General features: G+C 48.4%; 1 long non-coding RNA gene across 1 annotated transcript; it reads right to left on the reverse strand.

Moving 5' to 3' along the window:
• LOC149332527 (uncharacterized) lies at window positions 1–25,547 on the reverse strand. The gene is made up of 3 exons (XR_016284898.1): window positions 25,394–25,547; window positions 883–999; window positions 1–76 (listed from the first exon to the last, which is right to left on the reverse strand). It is a non-coding gene; the product is annotated as an uncharacterized LOC149332527 (long non-coding RNA).
• Between the last annotated feature and the right edge of the window lie 682 nt (window positions 25,548–26,229).

Below are 26,229 nucleotides of genomic sequence, written 5' to 3' on the forward strand. Positions count from 1 at the left end.
CAAAGATTCTCGTGTACGTAGAAAACGTGTCCTGCACCTCCAGTCATCCAACCACGTGTCTGCCTACAGTCGTGACCTGCGCAAATTCGTTATGGGGGTTTGAAACTGTAGCCCATTGTCAACTTTCGTCACGGTTAGCCCGGTGCCTGCTACGGTTCTCTTCAGGTATTTTCTTTGTTCTTTTCTGTTTCTGGAATTTTTTTCTCTTTTTATACATGCGATCAATTAGCATGCCACTATAGGGACCTTAGAAGACAGGAGTAGTGCGATGTTTAGGGAAATCCCCCACGGTGAAGTAAATTTATAATAAGGAAGTAATTACTAAATAGCAGCCATACGGCGTCACTGCTGAATTGCAGTGACGCCTGACATCGCACCCAATTACTCAATCATTCTCAGCATTTTCGCAGCGTATCCGTGACTCACGCATCATTCCAATGTGTCATCACTAATTTCACTTGCAACTAGTTCAGCAGGCCCCAGGGTTCCAAATACTCACACAGCACCCAGTCGTCCGCGTAGTTCATGTATATGTAGTTTCGCACACGGATCCTCGCCTTTTTTTTTTCCCTGATGTGTCACCTCCTTGCTTTTGCACTGCGCGTATATCTTCTACTATAGCGCGCTTGCAGCAGTGCACAGGTGCCAAACAACATGTAAAGCAAGACTGCAAGCATGACCAGTCCTTCAAATATACCAAACGCAACTGATCTTTTATAATTCATGAACATCATGGCCACAATACAACTGTGACAGTAAGGGGAGTTCATATACTCTAGACATCCAAAAAAAGTTCGCTTTCCTTAGTCCTGCTCCTGCGGACTATGCATTTAGATGGTTCCGCAGCATTTTAGCTTTGGCTGAATTGCGCGATGTGCTCACCGTGTGCAGGTTCTCGGAGACGGTGAGCTCTGCCGCCCAAGGCTTCAGGCGCAGCAACGTGGACAACTTCTCCTGTTCCTCCGGTCATCCAGCCCCGCGCTCGGGTACAGCACGGACCTGCACAAATTTGTTACCAGGGGGGGGGGGGGGGGGGGGAGTAAGGGAATTAAGGGCAAGATAAGAAAAGATCCAGGCAACCCCTGGATCAGCTTCAGCTTTTATAAGGTGACAGTGCTACATGCTGTGCTCAGTTTAACGTCCCCAAACTGCTCATGAGCTATGAAAGACACCGCAGTGAAGATCTTCACAATAATCTGGACCACCCGACGTTTTAACGCGCCCGGACAGTGCACAGCCCATGGCTGCTGTTGCATTTTGCCTTAGCCCTGTGGTAAGGGTGTTCGGCTACTGAGCCGGAGGACTGGGGTTCAATGCCGAAGAATGCCACTGTCTTCACACTAGAACAGCTTATGAAGGGAATATTGGAAGCCATCATATTGCTGAATTATTGTAATGAAAATCATGATGGCGGATGGAAAAGCATGGTGGAGGGTAGAGCAGCACGACATTGGGAGAGCGCCCAGGGCTACTTAGTCGGCCAGCTGTGCCGATCCCAGCCAGGCACGCTAGGTGGATTTTGAGAGAAGTATAGGTATTGGGAGGGCGATAAGACAATGGAAGTGGCATTGTCCTAGGTCGGCGTATGGAAGGGGGCAGTTTCTATAGGACGAGTCGGAACGCGCCCGAAAAAACTACAACGGGACTCCAGAGAGCAGTGGGCCCAAATTAATTTTTCGGGGGATGGGGATGCGAGTAACGGAGGGGATGAGGTCGAGAGAAGGAAGTGTGTGCAAGCGAGAGTAGCACATGTTCCGTGATTTGCTTATTTTAGAGGAGGGCTTCGCCCTCCGAGGGTGCACTTGACTAGAGGATCGCAGGTGTCCTCCATAACCACCGCAATAAAATTGCAGTACGGAAGGATGTCAGACAGGGAGGCACTATATTTCCAATGCTATTCACCGCCTAGTTGCTGGAGGTATTCGGAGACCTAGATTGGGAACGGTTGGGGATAACAGTTGCGAGCATCCAGTCTACCCTTCGACCGCCCTAGGCGGCGCATATCCTGCCGAACTCTCTCAAGTGGCCTACAGCGACCCTTACCCTCCCGGCTCTCTCGGGGTTGGCAGAGAAGAAAGCTGGGAGCAGCATCCACATCGTCACGTGGGCGACCCTCCTTTCCCCCTCGTGTATTCGGTGGCCGCACGGGCAGCCCACCACGGGGAGAGAGTTGAAGTAGCCATGAGACAACGCGTGACGGGATGAACGGAGCCATGAGACAAACGCGGCTTTTCCAGGTGACATCGAGCTTTCCCCGTGCCCGTTTCCTGCTGCCTGCGCTACCGAGGGCGGTTATCGTATTTTGGAATCACCCCAAATAAACGATTTGCCTGCGGGCTATACCTCGGTGTGTTGGTCCTGTCGACCTCCACAGTGTAATCGGGGCTAGCGGAGTGGCATTGGTCCTGAGTGCTCGCTGTGTCGTATTTAACATAAGCAGAACCCTTTTCGTTAGCCTCCTCGTTTCTGCCTCGTATGTGACTACTGGTGGGATACAGCTGCTGTACAGTTATCTCTTCAGGTATAATAATGAGTGGAAAATGATCCATTCCGCGTGGGTTGTCCAGAAGATCTCATTTAACATCATTAAAAGGTGATGGTGAACTAAACGATAAATCTAAACTACTAATTTTTGCAGTTTTTAGGGAGCAGTACAAGGGCTTTCCTGAATTCAGTAGGCACACATTACTGCACAGGATAAAATCTTCTAAAATGCGACCTCAAGGTCGGATACCGGCTTCAAAAAAATCAAAAATAAATAGAACAAATTTGAGTCGGCAAATAAAAATCTATCGACCGAGAATCATGTGAGAAGCTTGGTAACAACTAGTTACGGCACCTTAGATATGTGGTGTACTGTGATCGAAGGAGACCGTTTTGATCCAGAGGCAAGTCATTTTGCTCGTTTCGATGAGTGGCGCTCCAGCTTGGCCTAAATGCCGAAAATGGCCGCAAAAGCAGCAAGCCATACAACCTCTAATGTTGCGTACCACTTTTTGCACCCGGCATTGCATACACTATCCAAAGTATACGCAAGAAGAAAAGCCGGTATTCTGGCATGAGAGCTCGGAGCGTTTATGTATGGCTTCTATGTCGACAGCAACTAATACCGCTTTTTAAGGTCGCTTTTGAGGGATATTTGATGATACGTGTTATATTACCGGTTTGATAAAAAACACAATCATGAGCAAACATACAAATTTTGCAGCACACACGCGACAGGAATAACGCTCATTAAGGCACGACAGAACCAAGTTGCATTCATTTATATGTATTTGTAAGCGGCTTCGTTGTATATTTGGCTGTTATTTTTTATTATTTATCACAAATGTCCACTTTCTTTAAATTACACTCGTGAAAACAGGTAGGCCACAACGGCGCATAGGTTGGAATGCGCGTTTTTTACATCGGCTCGCCCGTCAAAGTCCACCTGAGCGAAGCCTCTCGCTTCTCTGCAAGGCATCTGAAGCCCCTGCAAAACGCCTGAAGAAAAGTGTAGTGTGCTGCTGATCCTTACGAAAACAGCTCGCCAACCTAACTTATGTCCTATGATAGAAGGAAAGGGAAAGAAAAGAATGATGACGAAGCCATGCCCACGAGAATCGCAAACTAAAAACAGGACTGGTGCCGGAGAAATTAAAAAGGAGAGAACAACTGCGCGCCTATGCACTCCATAACGCCTCTTTGTGATCGATTCGATTCACTAACTGTGAATGAAAAGAATAAATTGAGTGAATAGATTCGTGCGACACCGACCACGAATTTTTCACCATGATCAGCCCAATGCAAAATGTGGCGAAAAAAACACGTGGTAGGTGAACTATTCGGGATATAGCATCTGGAATATATTTGTTCAGCGTCTAAATAATAGTTCCCAACGCAAATGGTCCGGGAAAAAGTGACGCTGCTTACGAAGCAACCGAATCAGTCAAAGCTTATGCATTCGACGTGTATGTCAGTCGCATGGTATTGGCTAGACCGTCCCTTCATTCCTTCTTTATTCATTTGAGTTGTTTTCCCACTAGCCTATTTTAGCACAACGCTATACTATGTATTCATCAAACATGGCACGGCGTTTCACCCTCATCGTGGTTCGGAATTATATATAGTCGTACCTCGCTAGTACGGACTTCGTTATGTATATACGTGGAGAATTTTCGCAAGGACCTAACTTTCTCAGTGTGTTTACGTCTTCTTTGCATGAAAACAAACTTTGGGCAATGGAATAACAAAGCTAAGAACCTCACAGCGGCGTTCATAACGCTGTACTTATCCGCCGCATCAGCACCCGCCGCAGAGGTATGAAGGAGGATGACCTCTGTCGGCTCACGCAAGCTTTCCTCATTAGCAGGATAGTCTACTCCTACCCCTACTATCACCTCCGCCGGAAGGACGAGGAAGCTGTGGACAGCATTATACGTTCAGCGTACAAAGCGGCACTGGGGCTACCTCAGTACGCCAGCACACAGCACCTCCTCCAACTCGGCATCTACAACACGCTCACAGAACTCATAGAGGCACACAAGACCGCCCAAATCCACCGCCTCTCCCGCACTAAACACGGGCGGCTCATACTTGACCGTCTCAACATCAACCCCATAGGCGACGTCCACCCCACGACGCCCATTCCGATAGGGGTCTATAGCCGCCTAGTTATAAAACCAATCCCCAAAAACATGCTACCTGGCCGCCATGATACGCGCCGTCAGCTGAAAGCCCAAGCACTAGATGCCACATACCTTGCCGACGAACACGCAATATACGTAGATGCTGCACGGCAAAGTGCAAACACATACGTGGCTTGTGCAACCACGCCACAATCTACTCTCGTCACCGCCGCCACAGTAGTAGCTCACTCTCCGACAGCGGCAGAAGAAACCGCCATCGCGCTGGCCATCGCTGACCCACGTACCCGCACAGTCCTCAGCGACTCCAAAAGAGCAATACAAAATTACTCGGCAGGTGTTATCTGCCACCCCGCTGCACGCATCCTTCGCGGCTGCACTCCCGACCATAAGACCAACCTGGTCTGGGTACCCGCCCACGCGGGAAACTCTGGAAACGAAGGGGTCGACCGACTAGCCCGAGGACTAACCAACCGGGCGGCCGGCCCCACGGACCCAGACGCTCTTGCCGAGGCTCCCCAGACCTTTGCCGAAATTACCAACCTCCACAGAGAGATGAGACGCCAGTTCCCGCCTCCACACCCCGACTTGAATCGAGCGCAAGCCACCTTGCTCCGCAGGTTGCAGACACACTCCATCCTCAGCCATTCTAGGCTTTCACTCATCACAGACGGGGAATACGACCCCGTCTGCCAAAATTGTTACCAGTGAGAAATCGCCACCCAGGCGCACATCCTCTGACGTTGCGCTCGAAATCCGCCCCCTAGAACATTACTGCCAGCTCTCTCCGAGTAAGGATGGAACCAACTCCTCAGAAGGCCAGACAAGAGCATCCAACTGGCACTCATTTCGTGGGCCCAGGAAGTCGCCCCCACCTGGGGGCCACACCAAGCCCACCTGTCCTAAATCCCGCCACTCTATGGCAATAAAGTTCAATAACACTTTTTGCTGGGCGAGTTGGTTCATTTTGCTTGAGTGGATGCTTGTAGCGCGACAAAAACAGACAAGGGACAGAAGACGAACGGGACAAGCGCTAACGGGACAAGAACGGGAGCGCTTGTCCCGTTCGTTGGTTGGTTGGTTTATGGGGTTCAACGTCCCAAAGCGACTAAGGCTATGAGAGACGCCGTAGTGGAGGGCTCCGGAAATTTCGACCACCTGGGGTTCTTTAACGTGCACTGACATCGCACAGTACACGGGCCTCGAATTTCTCCTCCAAAGAAATTCAACCGCCGCGGCCGGGATCGAACCCGCGTCTTTCGGGCCAGCAGCCGAGCACCATAGCCACTGAGCCACCGCGGCGGCTGCTTGTCCCGTTCGTCTTCTGTCCCTTGTCTGTTTTTTGTCGCGCTACAAGCATCCACTCAAGCTATGGCAATAAAGTTGTTTCTCTCTCTCTCTCTCTCTCTCTCCTGCGTTTCAGTAAGCATTTCGACCAATGCAAAGCAGTAACCTCGTCTTTGTCGCAGCGCACGAGTAAATTTTTTTTTCTCTCGATCCCCTACTCTTAATTTTCCGGAGGCTGACGTGATTTGTGGCCGATGAATTTCCTCACCAGGGAGGGAGCTTGCTAGATAGAGGCAGAACGGTACTGGAGACCAAGAACTTAGGTTTACGTACAACCAATATAAAATATTCGAAAAAAAAAACAATAGCTGTCACGTGGTTGGACCAAATGAGCAATCCGTTCGCTGCTGTCTCCCGTGCGGCGGTTCTTCCAAAAGCAAAAGGGAGAGAATGAACGCCTACAGCTTCCTTGCCTTCGGCTAGGCAGGAAACTACGACCACGCCTTTGCCCTCTACTACATGCAGAACTCGGGAGAAGCGCTCAGTAATTTCTTCGAAAAGCGAGACAGCACTTGCCTCCAAGTCATAAGTATCAACAGAGCAGCATGGCTGTCTAAGCGTCTCTCGGGTTACTCGCACGGTCCACGGATCCGGAGCCCTCAAAGCACCCCGCTGCAGCCCGGCCGCGGCTCTGAAACCTTTAACGGCTCGTCAAGGAGACTTGAGCTGATCTGCTGATAACTTCACGCCTACTTGTGGGTTGCCCCTCCACTGTTCTGTTCTCCAGTCACCGCCCTAACAAGCGGAGGGCAGGCAAGAATGCATAAGGCGCGGGTATTCAAAGGCAGCAAGCTGTTACGTCGTCTCGTGGCCTGCTAAAGCGGCGTACAGCGCATTCCGTAGGTCGACGTGTACACGCAGAAAATTTAGAGCAATGGTGAACAAACCTCAGAATACAGGCTGATGGGCTCGTTACTTGGGTCAACTGAGAATGCCGATGGCACACTTTTGAAGTCAACAAGGCGGTACGAATGCGCGCGGCGATGGTCTCGTGGCACTGAGCTCGTGGCTACGTAAACTCAGCACCTGTTTGTGCCCCGGCCACGGTCACATCTAGTATAGGGAGGTATACGGGGACACCGGAAACGAGCAGGGCGCGAACACTCGTCCAGGGAGTTGAACTCTGACGCCACCAACGCTAAAAACAACCTGCGGCATTCCTCGGAGGAAAAAGGAACGCAACCACTCGCCTAGACCAAGCTGCACAACTTCGTTTTTTTTTTGTTTATTTACAATATTGTAAGCTTATCTTGTGATGTTGCACTTCGACCCACTGATGCACATCGACGGTGTCAGTACACTAGCTACCACTCTTTCTGAACAGCCAGAACATCCTACATCTCAACCAAGCAAGCTGTTCATGAATATGTAGAAAATTCTTTGGAAGCTGTCTAGTGAAGGCGATGCGAAGCCAGTCGAAAGCCTTACAATGGCCAGCATGAAGTTCGGAAGAATGGAACTGAATGTCCCCAGTACCGCCGGATGCCCACCGGCGATACAATGGGCACAAGATTCCCCTGGCCTGGTGCTCGGCTTCTTTAGGGTGAAATACTTGGGAAATGGGTCTTTGACCCCACCTTGTGCAACGAAAAAACCTTGTGCCGTGTCGCTCTTTGACCTCTTATGGCCTTGCGCCATAAGAATTCATCGTCATCATCAAGAATGGAACTGAATGCTTCTATGAAGAGCAAGAGTGGCGAGTACACATGCGAATTTAGTGCGCTTATGAAGAAAACAAAAACACTTGGATTAAATCTAGCCATCGAAGAGTGCTGCCATGGCTTGGGTCTCCACAGAAAACGCTTCAGTATCTTTGGGACAATGGTGACCGAGAGAACGCCCTTCACGTAGCTCAGCTTTGTCTGCATTGAATAATAATGCTCTCCTCGGTATGCACAGAGGCAAACTCTCGTCACCAACTTCTTTTCGTAATAAATTGGCTTGTTTTCCCCGGATATTCGTTTCTATGAATAATCAACTTTATGGACACATTCACGGGGACATTATCATCACTATCAGCATCAGCCTGACTGCGCCCACTGCAGGAAAAAGGCCTCTCCCATGTCTCTCCAATTCACCCTGTACTTTGCCCGCTGCAGCCATCGTATGCCCGCCCACCTAACTTTATGCCGCCCCCTGCTACGTTTGTCTTCTCCTGGAATACACTCCGTTACCCTTAAGGACCAGCGGTTATCTTGCCTTCGCATTACATGCCCTCCCAAGCCCACTTCTTCCTCTTCATTGCAACTAGGATATCATTAACGTCCGTTTTTTCTCTCACCCACTCCGCCCGCTTCCAATCTCTTAACGTCACACCTGTCATTTCTCTTTCCCTAGCTCGCTGCGTTGTCCTTAACTTAAGCTGAACTCTCTTTGTTAGCCTCCACGTTTCTGCCCCATAGGTGAGTACCGGTAAGATACACCTGTTATATACATTTCTCTTGAGGGATAACGGCAAACTGCCATTCATGATCTGAGAGAACGTGCCATATGCGCTCCACCCCATTCTTATTCTTCTAGTTATTTCCCTCTCATGATCTGGATCAGCGGCCACTACCTGCCCTAAGTAGAGCCATTCTCTTACCACTTCCAGCACCTCGCTACCAATTGCGAACTGCTGTTCCCTTGCCAGACTGTTGAACATTACTTTGGTTTTCTGCATGTTAATTTTAAGACCTACCGTTCTGCTTTGCAGCTCATCTCTTGAGAGACTGAGCAAGGCAATGTCATCAGTGAATCGCAGATTACTCAGGTATTCTCCATTAACTCTTCTCCCCAACTGTTCTCATTCCAGTCCCCGGAATACCTCCTGTAAGCAGGCAGTGAAGAGCATTGGCGAGATCGTATCTCCCTGCCTGACACCTTTCCTTATTAGAATTTCATTGCTGACCTTATGGAGAACTATGGTAGGTGTGCAATCGTTATAAATATCTTCCAATATTTTCACACAACACTTTTCTACACCCTGATTCTGCAATGCCTGCATGATTACTGAGGTTTCTACTGAGCCGAATACTTTCTCCTAATCAATGAAGGCTATATATAGGGTTGATTATATTCTGCGCATTTATCTATCACCTGACTGATTGCGTGAATATGGTCTATTTTCGAGTATCCTTTACGAAAGCCTGCCTGATCATTTGGTTGATTGAAGACTAAGGTTGTCCTGACCCTATTAGCGATTACCTTAGTAAATACCTTGCAGGCAACCGACAATAAGCAGATCGGTCTGTAATTCTTTAAGTCCCTGACGTCTCCTTTCTTATTAATTAAGATAATGTTAGCGTTTTTCCAAGCTCTAGGTACGCTCGAAGTCACAAGGCATTGCGTATACTGGGTGGCTAGTTTTTCGAGCACAATCTCTCCTCCATCCTTCAACAAATCTGCTGTTATCTGATCCTCACCAGCTGCTTTTCCTCTTGGCATTGCTCCTAAGGCTTTCTACTTCCTCCTTTGTTAATGATGGGATGTCCCATTGGTGTGCTCTACTGCCTCTCTCAGTAACATTCTGATTGCAATCGCTACTGTATAGATTTGTGAAGAACTGTTTGGCTACTTTAACTATCTTATCCATATTGCTAATGACATTGCCCTCTTTGTCTCTTATCGCATAAATCTGGTTTTTACCTATGCCTAGAATTTCTCTTCACTGCTTTTAGGCTACCTCCGCTCTTCAGAGCATGCTCGATTTTCTCCATGTTAAACTTCCTGATGTCGGCTACCTTGCGCTTATTTATTAACTTCGACAGCTCTATTAGTTCTATTCTATCTATGGAGTTAGACGTCCTCATGCTTTGCCGTTTCTTAATCAGATCTTTGGTCTCATGAGATAGCTTCCCGGAATTACGAGCCAGAACAAGGGAGAGGCCCCTCATCCATCGCTCACGGTGCCGGAGGCTGGCCTTCTTCGGCACATCCAAATGAATGCAGCTATCACCCCGTCTCGCCTCTTTCTCTATCGCTATCGATCAGACCCTTCCTGTCCCAACTGCCCCTGTATCTATGTGGACCTGGCTCATTGCCCTTTAATGCCCGGCTGCTCAGCAGTCGGGTTCCTCCCCCCACCTTCTTTATCCATCACCACCTGGCTCGACTGGCTTGGCGCTGAAGGGGAGGCAGAACAGCGACTCCTGGTCGCCCAGGCGGTCGACATGCTCGGCCTGTAAATTTTGGCCGAATAAAGGTCTTGTACTACTACTACTACTACTAGGTTATGCGGGTGGAGATAAGAGTTCATTATATTTATATTTACTATTTATATGTATGGAACGAGAATACACGGAAATATTGTTCACGACTCGAAGGGAAGCACTCCGATTATACCTGAAAACCTGCGATTCTCTTGCTTTTTCGTTCTTTTTTTTTTTGTTAAATGAACGGCTGTATGTGTTAAAAGCTGCCGTAATTACGTCCCCCTACTAATGTAGTCTGTGTAAATAATGCTATTTGTGAGGTTCTTGTTTAGTATTCTTTCAGTGGCTGCACAGATGGCGTAACATTCGGCAGTGAAGATGGAAGCACATTGCGGAAGCCTTACTATTTCATTCAAATTCCCTTGTGCCACTGTGCTTCCAACGTAAACATCTGTTTCTGAACCATCTGTACAAAAAGCTCTGAAAGTACTGTACTTTTCCCCGAGCGCAAGAAGTTCTTCTATTACATGTTGCTTTGTGGTTTGTTTTTTTACGGAACTCTGCAAGAGTGAAATCACAGATTGCACGAAAATTGTACCAAGGGCCGCAGAGGATCTCGTCTTCGATCAATGCCAGGTAATGTGTCTTCTACGAAGATGTTTTGGCACATCTCTTCAAAACGCAAAAGCATGTGGCCTGGTAGTTTGCGGTTTATTGTTAAAAAGTATTCTAGAAGGGCACATTGTAACTATTTGGTGACAGACGTGTTTAGGTTGTGAACGAATTTCTAGAATATATGAACACGTAAGCATGGTTCTTCTGTCTGTAAATGTTGGTTGGTTAGTTCCTACATCAAGACTATTTATGGGCAACTACCTGTAGGCGCCAGTGGAAAGTTATGTAATGGATCCACTCGTTTATGATACGATGGTCTCGCTGACCATGCAATATACATCCATAAACCAGGACAGAGCGTTCCACAGAGTGGTATATTGCTAAAAGACATGTCCTATCTGCCCCCCAGTGTTTTCGTGAAGGTACTTTGTGTATGCTCAAGGATCGGAAGGCTTTCTTATTCAGCGCGTTTATGAGAGGCTGGCAAGGGAGCTTTATGTCATACGTTATGCCTAGAAATTTATGTTGATCTTTTACGGGTAGCTCAGTTTCGTTCAAGTGTAGGGTGGAATCTGCCTTTAAGCCTCGTTTCAGAGAGAAAAAAAATGGGCACTGTTTTCTCTAAAGAAAAGCGGAAACCATTTCTGTCTGTCCATGTTGTCAGTTTATTTCACTTGTTGGCACATTGGACGATGTGCAGCCCATCTGAAGAACGTCTACATAGAGTGAATACATAATGCACCTTGCAATTATTTTAATAACAGAGTTCTCCTTTACAACAAAAAGTGTTACGCTTAAAATACGCCCCTGTGGTAATCCATTTTACTTAATGAAATTCCTCGAAAGGGTTGAGCCTAGGCGTACATGGAATGAACGGTTAGATAAGAAGTCTTTTAGGCAGGTCAACATTCTGCCTCGGATGCCAAGCTCGGCAAGGTCTTGAATAATTCCGAACCTCTAGGTTGTGTCGTATGCCTTCTCTAAATCAAAAGAGACTGCAGTGTTGTTTGTGTACAAGAGCTTCCCGGACAGCATTTCAAGACGAACTAGGTGATCTGGAGTGGAGCATCCCTTTTTAAAACCACACTGACGGATGTCAAGAAGTTCGGAGGATAGAAGGACAAAAGTTTATCTCATATTCAGGACACTTTCAAAGTATTTTGAGAGGCAACCGGTAAGGGCTATGGGTCTATAATTGTTAGGAGAGGTTGGTGGCTTTCCTGGTTTAAGAAACTGCACAATAATAGTTTTTCTCCAGGCTTCGGGTACTTTCCCCAATGCCCAAAATTTGTTACAAAAAAGTCTTCAAAGTGTATCTACGACATATCTGGAGAGATAGGCTAGCATTTGATAATGTACCGTCTTTGTCAAAAGTAACCAGGCTGCATGGTTTGCTTCTAGCTTGTATAGTGGAGCCCATGGGGCTTTCCTAAAGATCAAAAGAGGTTGGAAGGTAAGAAGACACCCAGTCCTTACCTTTAACGACCATTAAAGCTTCAGGGAAGCCGTAAGGGCTCCACTGCACGAGCTAGAAGCAAACCATCCAGCCTGGTTACTTTTGACAAAGACGGTACTTCATATGGGTCGGGTGCAGCCTTTTTATCAGTGGAAATTAGTTCATGGATTTCTTGAAGCGTGATTGAACTATTGCAAGGTTCATTTGTGCTGCCACTTGTTGTCAGTGTGTTTTTCAGCTGTGTTTTTGTATTTTAGGACTGTTTCTGTGTACTGTGACGAACTGGAAACTGCAGAAAAGTATTCACCCGAAATGCTTTCCTGTTCTATATCTGTCTGTACAGCAGGGGCTGTCAGAAGGCGAACTGTGAATGGGGAATAGCTGCCATTTATCTTTAGAGCTTTCTCCCATATGTGTTTTAATGTTGTTGAGCTGTTTATGACGACACATAATTTTGCCGAGAAGTTTTTGCGGCACTGTGACGGATACATCGGTCTTTCGCTCTCGCCTTCTTAACAGACCCGTGTACTGTGCGATGTCAGTGCACGTTAAAGAACCCCAGGTGGTCCCAATTTCCGGAGCCCTGCACTACGGCGTCTCTCATAGCCTCAGTCGCTTTGGGACGTTAAACCCCATAAAAAAAACCAAACCAAAGTTTGTTCAATTATCCTGCGTTGCATATACCTACGGGAAAATCCCCAAGCATTCTTTTCTATCTTTTTAGCTTCCCTACGTTCTTGTATGCAATACTTTTTTACTCTGTTTTACTACTCCAGAGGACTGAGGGATGACTAGGCGCGCAGCGGTAATAGTACACGTCGTGAAAAGTTCGTTAAGGTTGTCTAAAACTGAGGTTGTCGGTAACTATTTTTTTCTAGGCTGGCCTTTTCTCGGAACAGTGCCCTGTAGACGAGATGCAGCTTCCAACGTCATGATTTTGATGGAGTGACTTCTAGTGAAGATGTTGATTAGTATAGGCGGATGATCACTTCCATGTGGGTTATCTAGGTCATCAAATTTTGTATCTAAAAATAGATGGCGAACTAAAAGATAAATCTATACAGCTCATTTGTCCTGAGCTAGGAGAACAACAGGTTGGTTTTCCAGTGTTTAATAGATAGAGGTCATTACACAGTATAACATCCTCAATGAATTGTCCTCTAGTGTCAGTTTTGTCAGTACCCTGAAAGCTGGAGTGCGCGTTAAAATCTCCAGATATTAGATATGGCTCTGGGTGCTGCTCCAAAAGGTCTTTTAATTCATGATTGCTTAGATTAACATGTCGCTCCAGGTACACGCAGCATACCGTAAATGTTTTAAATGTTTGTAGGATGGCTGCCACAGTTTCTAATCTAGTTTTAAGCTTGTGTTCGCGAAATGCAACTCCATTTTTAACGATGATGGGAACGCCATCCGAACGTCTGCCAACCTGCTCTCGGTTGCGGCGGAAGATATTGTAGTTTTTTTAGAATGTTTTCGTGCTTAGAGCCTAAGTTTGTACCTCGATCGCATGGCATTTGGAGAACGTTGGGACAGAGTAAAAGAAATAGAAAAGCGACAAGCTAGAACACACCAGGTTCTGGCACGCATCGTAGTTTCTTTGTATAGTGGACACCGTAGCGTAAAAGCCCATCGGCATTTCACTTTTCAAACGAAGCGCAGCCGTTTTAACGAAACGCTGGGCCGCGGTTTCGTTTTCTGTACGGAACCAACACGGAGGACTTGGTTCTCGGAGCGGCGAGAGTTGGCGCTGCGTATTTCGCATATCGCTATTAGGCATGCACATGAGTACGTCGGATGGCTGCCCTCACGATTTACGCACAGATGTGGTTCAAGTGTACAGTTATCAGAATCATGTTCGTGTGAAGCATGCTTCGCGCAAGTCAGTTGGCTTCGGCAGCTCTGAGAGCTGTCGCCATACCGTTGGCACTGAAAGCAACGTCGTGGGTTTGGTATGTACTGCCCGAAGTGAAGTTTCATACAGCCGATTTCTACGGATTCTGGGAGTATATGCTTGATGCGAAAGTCAGGATGATGTGTTTCGTGGCTATTTCTTGGTCGCCTCTCCTCATTTTTATTCTCTACACGTTAGTCACGTTTTGTTCCTCTAGTCCTTCAAGAAGTACTTCTGTTACATGCCTAAGGCCGTCGTCTGCGTTAACTCCTCGCACTGTGTTCAAGGATCGGGGTGGGTTGAGTGTCACAGGTGTGTCCCCAAAAGAGGTGACTTCTGCTTACTTTTCGTGCTGGTGGTTGTACAGGATTACTAGTAGGAGGTCACCGTTTGCTGGTTTTTTTATCTTATAGCCCTGGCCTATGCTATCTGTGAAAGTTCTGGTGACAAGAAATGGTGTAATGCATCTAGCCGTTCTTCTCTGCGTGTTCCGAGTGCACTTCGTGGAACCGTTCTAAGCTGTTTTGGTTATTTGGGAAGAATTTTGCTGTCTCGGTGCGCCCTCTTTTGCAGCGGAGATCGGCGTTAAAAAATGAGAAGCCATAAAAAAGTTTTGGTGTTCAACAAAGGCGCCAGCCGCCCACCGCGGAGCCCAACATGGGGACTGGACAGGAGCCCTTAAAAAGCCCTACGCACGCCAACTGCGCACCACCACTGTAACCTAATATGGCGCGAAACAGGATCGTCCGCCACACAATGTTAGCCCTCGCCGCCGAGAAAAAAGGAAAAACCAAGAAGAGAGTAGGAGATAGGACAGTTCTAAGAAAGAAGATCAGAACGGCAAGCGACAGCAGATCGTAAACGGCCAACTACAAATCCCCCCCCCCCCCCCCCCCCCCCCCCACTCCGAAGGGGAGATCGCACGACAGTGACCCTTCCGGTTTACGGCAACGTCTTAAGCGTGGGAAACGCTCGGGAGGTCATAATTGAATGGGTTCTAGGAAGGCGCCGGATAGACCCGTGTAGAACTCAACTCCGGGGTCAGTTTAGTTTGTTTTCTTTTTAATTTTAAGAGAGAGTGTAGTGTGCCCTATCAAAGTTGTAGGGCGGGACGCGCGCTTCGGAGAGCCAATCGCTTTTGTGGAGATCGCTCTGTGCATCGTATTTTGGAACTGATTTGATTACTTTTTTAATGTGTTTTGAGGAAGAGTTAATAATACGATCAACATGGAAAGGGGCTGCACGCAACAAGGAATCAATCGTGTTGAGGCCGGCTGCTACTGGATGCTTCCTGTATTTGAGACGGACTTCGAGGTTTTAAGCCGAGCCCTGAAGAAAACAAAATTAGTTTGAGAATTGGTTCTAAGGAAAGGAAATGATGCAGTAACTGCATCACATATCTCGGTGGACAACCCGAAAAGCGGCGCAAAGGAAGGAATAAAGGTAGGAGTGGAACGGAGGTAGCCTAAAAGCAGTGAAGAAAAAACTACTCATAGGTAGATACTAGATGTATGCGCTAAGAGACAAAGAGGGAAATGTCATTAGCAATATATATCTTTTAACCACTCAAAATGCCCTTCTGAAACTTGCATTTGTGACTATTTTAGATCTGACGAAGATGTATCTCGGAGTGCTTTTATAGCTGCATGCATGAATTTTAAACATATGTATGTACGTAAGCTGCATTTGTTCAATGCTATGTAACAATTTCTTGTACAATTTGCTTTTGCCTCCCTGCTTGGACCAAAAAGGTCTCCAGTATCATGTAAATAAAATAAATAAAATATGGATAAGATAGTTAAAGTAGCCAGAAACAATACTAGCCACGAACATAACCTTCGCAAATGTGGCGCTACATCCAAGCCTTCTTAATAAGACACAATCAACGGCCCAGATCCAACTCGGCACTATACCGTCACCTCCGTTCTCCCTCCCCAACCGGGGCACTCCACAAGGAGCTCTTCTCTCCCCCCTCTTATTTAATGTAACTCTAGCCCCGCTGGCCAAACAACTGACCAACATACCTGACCTCCACTCGGCAATATACGCCGACATCAACGACTGAAGGCTCCACAGGAGAGGCGCAAGACACCTTACAATTGGCAGTTGATATCATCACCTCGAACCTGACCAATATGGGCCTTATGTGCTCCCCGCTCAAATCGGAACTGCTGATGATCAGACCACTTCCCCGGGATCCACGCATGCACCTCCGAATGTACGACGACCACATACCGCTGGTCCCCTGGAGTTGGTCAATAGACTCCTTGGACTCCAACGTCCTTGACTCCATAGGTCCTTGGACTGCACATACAGGACGCTTTGGATGCAACCTTCCCTGTGCAACTCCTAGAGAAGCGAACCAAACAAATCGAGGGTCTTGTCCACAGTGTAGCCACATGCAACCATGGACTGTCGGAGAGGGAAACCTTTAATATGACAGACGCCCTCATCACCAGACACGACTTTTCACGTTCCTTACCGCTTTCTCACAAGACAAAGCTGATGCTTTTATTAGAAAGGCAATAATCTCAACGCTCCGCCTACCACAGTCGCTTAGCACAAATCACTACTCTCAACGGGCACCTACAAAACTATTTCGGAACTCCACGAAGCCAAACGAGACAACCAGATACTTCAACTAACCCGCACAGAAACCGGCCAACATCTCTTACGGCATCTTCGCCAGGCTCCAATCTACCTGCTCACCTGCCCCCCACTATCAAATCATTGCACCTGACATCCAGGGTCCAATGCGCATCAAACCTCTACCCAGAAATATGAGCCCCGAGCTACACGGGGCCAGACGCCAGGCACGAGCCTAGTATTACAACAAGCACTACAGAGGCAGACCCGACATGTATGTAAACGCGGCACAACGCACCCTACCGGGCTATTATGCCGCTGTCCCCACCTACTATCGAGGATGGCACCATCGGGGCCGCAGCCACCTTCCCCACGGAGGCTGAAGGCGCGGCCATGGGCTTGGTGCTTATACACTATGCGCAAGATCCCAACATCACGGATATCTCCACCGTCTCCAAAGCTGTGTACCGTCACTCAGCAAAGCGTTATCACGTCAATCGCCCGACGCATTCTCGCATCAGGACATACGCTTACCCAAGAGATAACCCTCACGTGGGTTCCTGGGTAAGTATCGATCCCCGGTAACCAGCGTGTTCATACGCTGACTCGAGAACTATCCTTCAGGCCCCAAGAAGATGGGACACCCAAACCCACGCAGGAATCCTCTCGGGCTCTTCTCACATAAAAAAACCACTTATTACAAAAACAGGCGCTTACCCTCCCACCACCTCACCGTACACGAAATTCAAAATACTGTGCAGTCTGGCGGCAACTGCATACATTCATCGCACCTCCTTCATCGCCACCACCCCACCTTGACCTCCCTACTCTGCTCAACATGTGGGGCGGCCAAGGCACCCTCATACACAACCTGTGGGGGACGTTTTATGGGGGTTTAACGTCCCAAAGCGCCTCAGGCTATGAGGGACGCCGTAGTGGAGGGCTCCGGAAATTTCGACCACCTGGGGTTCTTTAACGCGCACTGACATCGCACAGTACACGGTGTGGGAATGCCCCCAACCGATGGCAGGTCCCCCATACCCAACCGGTCCGCCTCCTCATGGAATGACATTCTGCTAGTTGCTCAACCAGCTAGCCAATCATGGCAAGTGTACAGAGTTCTCAGTGAAGCACAGACGCCTGGACTCTTGGTCAAGAACAAAGGATCCTTTTTGTTAAAATAAAGCTGTCCCTCCCACATCCCCACACGTGTCAAAGGCGATATGCTGGCCACGCCCAGGTAGCACAGAAAATTAGAACAATCTTATGAAAAATTTATGCAAGTTCAGTAACATTGTTACATTGAAACGTTGCATTAACTGTTAGAAATTAATATTTAAGTTTATATGTTACACATAAAAATTAGTTTAACACTGAACATAAATATTATTCCAATCCTGGCTTTCAACTCTTGTTATAATGTTAAAAATGAACAAATGATGGTAAACGCTGCAGCATAAACATATATTTAACGTTCCAAGTCAGCAATGTCTCCTTATTGTTTATTAAACATTATTATATTTGAATCATAACTATAAAACACTGCAGATATATTTCTAGCACCGAGTCCCAGAACACTCTCCACTAATTTTACAGTAAACATGTTTTTCAACTAGCAGTGCTTCGCGCAACTAAATCTCTTAGATTGTGCCCGCCATAGGTAACATGCTCAAGCAGATTATTTTGTTAAACTGCTTATTATCCTTTCGCTACTACCACTCATGGGACACCTATCAGTAATGGGCGTGTAAGCTTGACTCCACTGCATGCTTTCGGAGGTAAGTACATTCTAGTCGCATGTTGTGCTCTACTGAGGAGACGAAGTGTCGCCTTCGTTGCTGGTCCTTGCAAAGCGTTGATTAAATTGTCACAATGGTGGGCCTGCATACTAGTGCAGGGTTGCTTCATTATTTTCGACAATATTACATTTACGTTGTTATAATGTTTAATTAATGTTAGAAAAAGTTTACTAGGATGTTCATCTGTAACGTAAAGAAATTATTAAAAAGGTCATTAAGAAAACTTAATTAACGTTTGACCAAAAGAAAAATGTCACATTGGTCTAATGCTTCGGTGCTACCTGGCAGGCAGAGGGAACTGAGGGTGATTTTTAGGACGCCATACGTAATGACGATCAAGTGCCTCGGTACTGATCCGTCTACTGCCGAAGCACTAAAAAAAAACTGACTTTGCGGTAAAGAGAAAACGTCACGGTCATTCACCAGAACTGACAAGCCCCTGCACGCCAGAAAACGTAGTATAAAGTTTGCAACGTGGCTCAGCATAGAGTTACGTAACGGTTACAAAATGCAGGCAGGTCTGTAAATGTGACTTCCAAAGCAAACCATTTCTTGGGTGAATTAACTTTTGCCTGGGATCATCGAAAGAAAGTCGACATAGCAGCGACAGTGACTCGTGTACCATACAGTCGTGGGGATCCCACGCTGTTCAAGCGAAACTCTGAACACTGTTGCCACAGACGCCATGAACGGACACCATGGCGCTCACTATGTCTTGAAATACTCAAGTTATAGGCGGAGCTCCAATCACAAAGCAGCGGTCGCCCGGCGGTGTCGGAAAGTTATACACGCAGCTGGTACTAGAAAGTGCATGGTCTTCTGCAGTGTCCATCACGACACATTCAAGCGGTGTCTATCTAACAAAAGGTAAAAACAGGGCTAATTTAACACACAGCACACAGAAAGGCGGACAGGACGGGCGCTGTCGTTCGGAGCCCGTCCCGTCCCGTCAGTCTTTCTGTGTGGTGTGTGTTAAAGGTGCACCGAAGAGTAATCGAAGCTAGTCTTTTTAGCGCGGGAACTCGATCTACACGTTCCGAGCATTCATGGAAACTTCGAATTATTGTCCTGTGCGACCGATTTCCGTAATTTAAATCGGATTAAACGTCCCGGCTCCCACCTTTTTTTGAACTCGCCGCAGACGGTAGGAGGAGTCAACTAACGCGTGAAGTGCCTTTCAGGCGGTCGTGTGGCGGCTTCGCTTTCGCTTGTATTTTGTTTTTTAGGTTGCCGTGAATAAATTACTCCAGCCAGAGGCTACATAGCCGCAAATTAGGCCCACAGAAATAAAAATACGCGCGGACTCTTTGCTTTCGCCGACCGGTACGTATCATTCCGCCGATGGCAGAGCGGCAAGCCGCCACGGAACTGGTTGAAATATCGGTTGACTCCTCCTACCGTCTGCGGCGAGTTCAAAAAAAGGCGGGAGACGGAAGTTTAATTCGATTTAAATTGAGGAAATCGGTCGCACAGGACTATAATTCGAAATTTCTAAGAATTCCTAGAACGTGTAGATCGAGTTCCCGCGGTAAAAAGACGAGTTCAGATTACTATTCAGTGTACGTTTAAATTACAGCTATATTTACTTTTTCCTAGACAACGCTCCACCAACTAACCTTGCGACCGCGTAGCGCATACCGCTGCATGGTCGACGTCGAATGCAGGCGCTGAACTGCACGCTGAGCACGATAATACGTAGTCTGGCGATTTGCAGGCGATCACTTCGGGCCTAATTCACCTAAAATAAAGTACTCTAACGCTGTGCAATGCCTCAAGAAGGCTGAGTACAGCACACATCAGCACAGCTAGTCATTAGGTTTCTCAACACTGTACCGCCATTTTTATTATTGGCTGGCGAGTAAACGAACCTTACACCAGTAAAAAGTTGTTGGTGCCTTTCGGCCTAAGCGACAGTGAACCTTCATGTTGCGCTGGACTATGCAACCGCTGTAGGAAAACAGCCAAAGAAAGTTTGTTTATATGTCGTGTACTGGGGCTGTCTATAGCACTCTGGGAAGTCCCGGACAGGTGAGCAACAGTTCGCCTCACAGCCGACAGATTTGGACCGCCAAAGTGAGCCACGGTGCATGGCCCGGATTCGAACTAGGCAGGCTGTACCACATACCGAGTTTTTCACTTAAGAAGACCTGCGAGTTTTGAAAATGGGCTTTTTGAGCTACACGAGCGCTTTTTCAGCACAGCATTGTCCGCAGTGTAGCGCATCAGAATACAGTTAAGAACTACTAACTAGTAGGATGGTAACTGATATAAAATAGCGAACTTTTAATTATTACTGTTAGTCTCCTTATTTACTGATAGGCATGTGGCCCAGCGCAAATAATATGAATATCAGTTTTTAGAATTGAAACGCAGCTGCTCTCCGCGCTATGGCCCAACATATTTTGGCTGTTTGGACGAGCACTGCAGGGGTTGCTTCGCCTGCAAGCTTTTCGAGAGCGCGTGTATTTTGACGCGACGTAGGCAAAATTGTTGGCACCGAAAGTAAATGCTTTTGGTTTGGTTTATTGGGGTTTAACGTCCCGAAGAAACTTAGGCTATGAGGGACGCCTTAGTGAAGGGCTCCGGAAATTTCGACCACCTGGGGTTCTTTAACGTGCACTGACATCGCACAGCACACGGACCTCTAGAATTTCGCCTTCATCGAAATTCGGCCTCCGCGGCCGGGATCGAACCCGCGTCTTTCGGGTCAGCAGCCGAGCGCCGTAACCACTGAGCCACCGTGGCGGGGCGAAAGTAAATGCGTTTTCGAAATTCCAAAAACTGGCATGGATATTACTCACGAAGGATTTCACGCATCTCACTAAATAAAACTGAGCAACAACTGCAAAGTTTTGTTAACCAGCCTACAAGTTAGCATGTTTTAGCAGTACTCTGATGAGCTATACCGCTGACAATAGACCCTTTAGAAAATTCAGCGCCATCTGGTGTGTGGTGCGCAAACCGCGGTGCCTCCGCCATTACTTGGGCATACGCCTGCCGGTATGCGCTCGGGCCAGATTGAAAAGTACGCGCGCCCGGCGAAGCCACAACAAGCGCAATTTTCTTGTTTCTGTGTCCTAGCCATGTTCCTTGACATTGGCTATCTGCACCAAGCTATAGTCGCGATGCCGGCATGCTGCTGTGTGCCTTTCTGCAGCCAGCGCGGTGAAGAGACGCGCACGGAAACAAGCTGTGTTTCCAGAGCATGGAGCGCATGGAGTAGCTGCATGCTTATTTCTTCTCGTCCGTGACCTGTTCGTTTTCACATTAAAATAAATGATATAAGTATTGAAAGAGCAGCGAAATGTTCCTTCTACCGTGTAACCGCTCCGCTGTATAGTGAGCACAAAAATAAAGGTGCCACCTTCGGCGCACTCGAGGACATGCATTCCGATGCTGGCGACTGTTTCGGCGCGTCACAAAATCAAAACGTAGCTCAAACGCGCTTGTTTTGGATTTTCAAGAATCCACGTCCATTCATAGAGAGTTCCGTGTGCGCGAAAAAGAGCACGACGATGCGGCGCGGCGAGGAGCGCCGTCGTTGTCTCCGTTGCGAACATGCAGCAAACGACGGCGACATAGGCGGAGTGCAGCAGCAGCAGCTGTGTGTTTTCGTTCGGTCAGGGCCTGTGCACTCTGGCTAAGGCAGGAGACACATGTCCGGCAACACGTCCGTCGCGCCGCTTCCGAACTGCCACACCACAGCAAGCAGGGACACACGCAGCGGCAAGCACTGCTGCGCCGCTCTACCCAAGCTCCGCCGACAACCGGTGTCGCACTTCACCGCAGCGCAGCAGTGCCTGAGCGCTGCTTGGCTTGGTGTACAAATATTGCAAGAAAAGACAGCATCGCCTTGTTATCAGAAAGACTGCCAGCTATACTCGAGCGGCGACAAAGCATGCCAGCTGATGTTGCGAGCTTTGGGCAACGGCACCGCTCGCGGGCGCTCCGGGCGAAGAGCTCTGCGGCTGCCTGTCTGCCGTGGTCGGGGCCGGCGCTTCGGAAGTCGCCTGCGCTAAAATTGAAGGCCTATTCTTCACTCCGCTTTGCTGTTAACAGCATCATCTCACAATAAAATAATAGTATGGTCAATTTCTACGGCGCCTTCAGCAGCGGAGCTAGCGGGCGCCAGTCGAGCCGGACCCCAGCGTCGGGCCAGCGGCAGCTTCGAGGCGGTTCTCGCAACAAATTCGCTCGTACCACAGTTGTCACTTTTACCAGCAACTCGGTATTGACCAATGACCCAGAAAAATGATGTATTTTCTCATTTCCCTATCAGAGGGCTTATTATTTACGTCGAGAACACTCATTAGCTCGTTTTTATGACGCCGGCAGGGGATCCAGGCTGGCCGGCCGTCAGGCTCAGCTTACTTCACGTTCGCACAAGAAAATACAAAACGGCCATGCTACCAGAAAGGATGCTTGCTAGATTCTAGCAACGACAGCATGCCTGTGCTAGAGTGGAGCTTTCGGCAACGACACCGCCCGCGGCGACGCCGGGCGACGAGCTGCGCGCTGGTCCCCGACTGCCCTAGTCGTCGCTAGGCCTAGATCGCTGATCGAGCGCCCGTATCCGGATCCACACGCATTTCGCCCTGCAGTGCGCCTGCTCGTAGTCGAGTCCGGTCCAAGTGTTGTTAGCCCTCCTTTATCGACAGTACATTCGACCTGCAGGGTAACACGGCAACGCGCACTGTCGACGGATCGCAGTGATACCGGCTTGTAGCTTCGCTGAGAGGTGCGGCCGGACGATAGGAGTCCAAAAGCCTTTCTGAAAATCCGCCCGGGATGACAGTCAGGTCCCTCGACCTCTGCAAATTTTCCGCCATCGCTTTCACAAACGCAACCAGACATGCCACAAGGTGGAAACTAGTGCAAAGGCTGTGCAGAGCGCTATAGCTGCGCGTCTTCCAGCCAAAGGTGCCCAAAATATGGCGCACGACGCCGACGAAAGTTGCTGATGATGATGCCTGCCGAGTTGCCAGACTAAATTTTCTAAAGGGTCTATGCTATGCAGATAAAAAGCACTCTTCTAACTGAAAAAGCCCATATTAAAAAATTGCTGAACATCTTAGGTGAAACATATATGGTGTTTTTGGCAAAGCCCGTATACATACTTCTCTGCGAACAGTTTCTAACATTGCGAAATCATAAGTGAAAAAAAATGGCAGTGGCTTAGCTCTGGTTAAGCCCGGATATACAAGCGAAAAGCTGCAGTTATGCTTTGCTTGACGTCATGGCTGTCGCAGTTCGCGCACAATGCACTGGGAGCACCACGATAACGGTGTAGGCAAGCGCGTTATATAGCCCTCCTTGCGCATACGTAGTAACTGTGGTAAACACGCGGCTGCAGCGAAAGGTCAACGGTGTCGAGGAGGCGAGCGCGCAGTAGTAGCGGCGGTGAGGAGGCGGTGCACATGCGCAGTAGCGCGCGGCTGCGCCGAACGGTCAGGCGGCGGAGTCGGCGCGGCGGCGGCTGCGGCCACCTGCGCCGCGCGTGACGTCGCTCGGTTTCGCGCATGCGCAGCTGCGGCAAATCTTGGCTCCGACGGCTCACGCTAAGCGCGGCTGTAGTGCGGGTAGTGAAGCTTTTCGCTTCAAAACTGCGATATTTCGCCAGCCTTCTAATCACGTCTGGCGCGCATACGCGAGTCCTGGCGAAAGACGATTGCTAAGGCCGCGCGTCGGCGGTGATGAACCTGAATGGTGACTGTAAAGATAATCGCAACAAACCGCTACGTAGATAGGCGAACAAATCCCGATAGCATTGGAACTTGGCAGCGCATCGTGTCTGCGACAGCTTGGCATGAATCTGGTCCTACTTCTTGTTGTGGCCGATCAAAAGGTATCAAAAATAAAAGAACGCGACTAGTTAATGAAGATCTGTGCGATACGATCATGTATGCCGGAGCCGAATAGTTAGGAATTTCACGCCAAGGGCTTTTTTGCGACAACGTTGCGAAGGTTTTCTGCTTCTGCGTACACATTGTGGCTAATTACAGGGCCGCGTACTCTGTTGTGCGAACGCAGAGCGGCACATCAAGCTGAGGCAGGCAGCCGGCAGCACAATGCCCTCCACGCAGTTCAACAAAATGCCCACCCCCCTCCACACAGTGCCAACAAAATGCCCTCTACATAGTTCATAGTAGCGCAACTTGAGTGGGCTGAAGTCTCGGCGAAACTTCGGGCCCCCTCGTCAATATATGCGTGCCAGTGCAATTGATGCAAAAGACGGAGCATTCGGGCCGATGCTAGCCAATCTCGTGCCTTTCTATCACCTAAAAAATGAAGGCTTCTAAGGTGTTACGAAGTGGAACGGCTCTTTCATTCTTTAGAGAACAGCGCTTTACCGTTTCTCGTGCACCTTGACATCCTCTCATCCATTTCCCCCAGTGCAGGGTATCGATCCGGTGTCCTCTTCCAGCTAACCTCCCCACATTTCCTTTTCTCTCCTAAAGGAGAATGCTTAAACCCACTGGTACGAAAGTTCCATCCCTGCGGTACCGGGAAAAACAGTGCTTCTAATTCCTTAATCTGCAGTAATCGCTGAGCGACAACTTCGGTGCTTACTTCCCTCCCAGCTTTCTAGAAGAGACGCTCGTCTCAGGGCGTGCCTTTGACTTCTAGATCAGCGATCACCTCTCAGCTACACATCACTGCGTGCTGCCTATCGTTGCTTGCAGCTGTGCCCTAACTTCTAGACCAACAACAGACACGCGATCACCCCTCAGCTACACATGATCGCATGTTGCCTATCCCTGCTTACAGCTAGCTGTGCTTCTGCGACTGGCGCCAGAAATCACTCCGGATAAAAGTTGTTACGCTATCTTCGTAAGTGCGTTCAGCGCATTTTCTACGCTAACAGAAGCTCGAGTATTGCAAAACTCGCGAATCCAGCAGTGCGAGTAGCAGAACGGACCGATTGTAATCGCACTTACCGTTCTTGCTGCCGCGGATGAAGCTTTGGGAAGGCATCGTCCATGCAAGCCGAGTTCCCCCTTTGAAGGGGCGACGCCGAAAACACCGCACTTCGTTGACAGGCTGGCAGCAGTGGTACCTTTGCAGAAGTTCGTTGTTTCGTGATTGAAGAGGTTATCCGCCGTGTTTAACGATGGACAGGCGAACAGGTGGCACAAACACGACGTTGTCAGGCGCCGCGGTAATAGCTGCGTTCTTCAATTCTGGTCCGACTCTAACTTGACAATAGTTTCAAGGCCCCAATTAATGCAGGGCTTCAGGAGACATCACAGTTCGACGAGCGAGGCAGGAAGGGTTTCATTAGTTCACTCAGTCAAGGTCAGTTTCCAACAACATCACCAATAATTAAGATAATTACACCCGAGCACCACTGAAAGGGCGCGGCCATGCTGCCGCCGCATCGCTACTGCCCGGTAGACTTAGGCCTAATCTCGCGAATTCTCGCCCGCCGTGCCGAGAACAAGCGGGTGTGACCTTATCTTTTGCCTTACTTCGCACGTGTTCCATCTGAGGCTACAGCAAAAACCTTTGTTTCTTTTTTTTTAGGCGGCGATCGCATTGTTTCACCTGAGTTTTAGGCTCTCGCCCTACCGCGCTCGACTGACTTTTTTCAGGCTGCTTCATGCAAGTGCAACGTCACCTATTCACTCCGATAGGAGAGACGGCAACGGAATAAGGCAGGTTATCGAAGAAACCGCGCTCACTTGAACGGGCGCCTTGGAACGTTACCATTATATCACTAGAGCATAAACAGTGAAGGAAAGCACATTGCGAATATTGTGGATATTGCGAATGT

This window comes from Amblyomma mixtum, chromosome 8, assembly GCF_055824585.1.
Source record: "Amblyomma mixtum isolate Tamu chromosome 8, ASM5582458v1, whole genome shotgun sequence".
Lineage (NCBI taxonomy): Eukaryota > Metazoa > Arthropoda > Arachnida > Ixodida > Ixodidae > Amblyomma > Amblyomma mixtum.